The sequence below is a fragment of the Hipposideros armiger genome, unplaced genomic scaffold (assembly GCF_001890085.2).
Source record: "Hipposideros armiger isolate ML-2016 unplaced genomic scaffold, ASM189008v1 scaffold_251, whole genome shotgun sequence".
Lineage (NCBI taxonomy): Eukaryota > Metazoa > Chordata > Mammalia > Chiroptera > Hipposideridae > Hipposideros > Hipposideros armiger.
In genome coordinates, this window is record NW_017731601.1 from 351,452 (window position 1) to 354,160 (window position 2,709).

Here is a 2,709-nt window from a genome sequence, read left to right on the forward strand (position 1 = left end):
CAAGTCTTTGTATGTAACTCAGATTGTTGTTTAAACTATGGGTTGTTGTTGTTTTTTTTTTGTTTTTTGTTTTTTTACTTTGTTTTTCAAAGTACAATCAACAGGGAGAAAATAATATTGTTTTAATGGAATTTTAGAAAAATATGGATCACCACAGCAACTGTTTCTGATTTAAGAGAATGAATTGACCTTTCCTCAGATTATGTTCAAAATCATTTATAATTGTGTTCTACTTAAAGTACTACATTAAGCATTTGATGATACGTGATTTCATCTTTGTGTGGCATGTACAGCCCATGAAACTGAGCACCTGGAAATGACAAGGGGATCACAAAGGAATGAGGTAGCAAATGTGAGGACCACTTGAAAAGACTTGCTTAGCATTGAAGGTGGGGAGGGTAAAAATGATTAAGAAAGAGACAATTTAATAAAAGAATAAAAGAAGAAATGGTTCTTTATTTTGATTGCTTTTAAAAATTAGCTCCAAAGAAAAAGCTTAGTTTTCCTGGAGGTCAATGAAGTTATTTTTAAATAAGTAGAAAAGATGCTACGGGTGGGAAAATTCAAGGAAAAAAATGCAAGTGTTAAGTTCCCTTTTTTCTCAAAGCTCATTAAAACAGCTTTAAATGCCTGTATAAAATAATAGCATAGGATTTCATTTCAATAGGTAAAGTCAGCATTATTTTTTTNGAATCTGCTTCTGGGACTATCTCGAGGGTGTAGCCAACTATTATTGCCTTAGACATCAATTGGCGTGATCAGCTTATTCTCCAACCTTAAGTCACCTGTCCTTAATGTGTGCGTGGAATCTGTCTCTACCATGACATTGGGAGTTTGTGGGGGCTAGGACTGGAAAATGTGGTGATGGTGGGGAAATTGCAGATCAAAGAATTGCAACATTCAAGCAGAAGCAAGGTGACCATAAATATGCCTCAATACTGTAGAACGAATCTCCGCATTGATCTCTTAGTCTTCTTCCTATCATAAGTACTGATTTTAATTCTTTCAGAGTAACATGTGGAATGCCAAAAGCTGTCAAATTGACTTTTTAAAGAGGTGAGGGGAAGGTGAGTGCAAATGGTTTCTTAAAAGTTATATTTCTCTTGACACATATTCTGTTTTACCCATCTGGAATGCCGGGTGGGCGGTTCCAATGCACATTTTATGAATTTGAACTTGAAATGACTCTGGTTTAAAAATAATAATGGTAATGTGTTAAAAGGGTGATGGGAACTCCAGTGGCAAAGTTGAAAGTCTGCACGTTGACAGGCTTATTAATATAAACAGTAATTACCATAGACAATCCACATTGGAGATTTTATTTGGTATGATTTGGGTAAATATGCACCCAGTGTGTTAAAAATATAGTTGTTATACACTGTAGTAAATGATGGTGTTACCAACAGACCAGAGACACTTTGAAAAGCATTCAAGGGTTGGAAGGGAAAACCACAGCTGTAGCCTTAGGCTCTCCATCCAGTAGAGACTTACTCACCTCCCCAGCACATACAGAGACTCGCTGGGTTTTATTCATGCTGGAATCTTTCTATATTAAAAAGCAGTATAATTGCTGAAATACCACTACTGTTCAAGCTGATTTACTTTCTAATGGTCTATTTGCATAGTGGAATTTGCATTTTATTTCACAGCAAATGTTGTGACTCCACCTGCCCTATTTTATATAAAACACCAAAACTAAGAGAGGCAGCAGAAGCACTTAAAGGAGAAGATGAGTATAAGAAACTTCTCACTCACCCACCCACTCTTGGCAACCCTGAACACAGCAGCTTGGAGAGGGCATGAAAAACTTTGATGCTTCCTGCTCTGATGACTAGTGCACTGGCTTTCTGTTTAAACCTTCTCTCTCCTTCTAAGTCTTTACGGTTGCAGTTCCATACAAGTAAGTTTCACAAGCGATGCTGAGCCACCCCAAGTTCATTGTGAGGGTGTATTCACTTTGAATAACAAGGGAGAAGTACATGCAGAGGTAGAATGTCTTACCAAACTTCAACATCAATCCTGCTGACTTTTATTGGCCTCAGACAGACAGGAGTGCAAAGCATAGATCACAGCCTAATAGAACAAGGCATTTCTTTTTGACCTCCTTCTGTGATCCAGAGCATGAAATTTGGGGATATACTTTCCCTTTTTGTTGAAGCACGTGCATCATTATATATAATGCATTTTCCCCCCTGTTTCAAGGTTCAGATCCTAGGGTGACAGCTGCTACTTTAAAGGTGACTCATTACAATCATTTGGAGAGTCCCTTAACAGATGGACAGGACTTTGTTTCCCAGGGAACACTGACAGGTTACAATTCTCAACAGCTTTTACTCATTTCAACAAACTTATACACATCTGTCAATTACCCTGTTCAGTAAAGTTAATAATGCAGCAATCTGAGGATGACAAAGTGCTGGATTAAAAAAAAAATCCATAACATTTTTACATGAAACAAAATGTAGGTTTAAATATATTTGAAAGTCAGTTTTATTATCCATAGAAAAAGGCTCCTTTTATTTTCCATAATAAATGTCATATGTATGTTATTATTCTAAAGAATTTTTAGATACTTCATGAATAAAAGCAGCAGGGGCAAACCTATAAAAATATGCAGGATAAAACAAAAAAAATTAAAAGTACATAATTAAGCAAAGTTGTTCTTCTCCCTGAAAACTTTAATCACAGTACAATAAAGGTTCCCTAAAG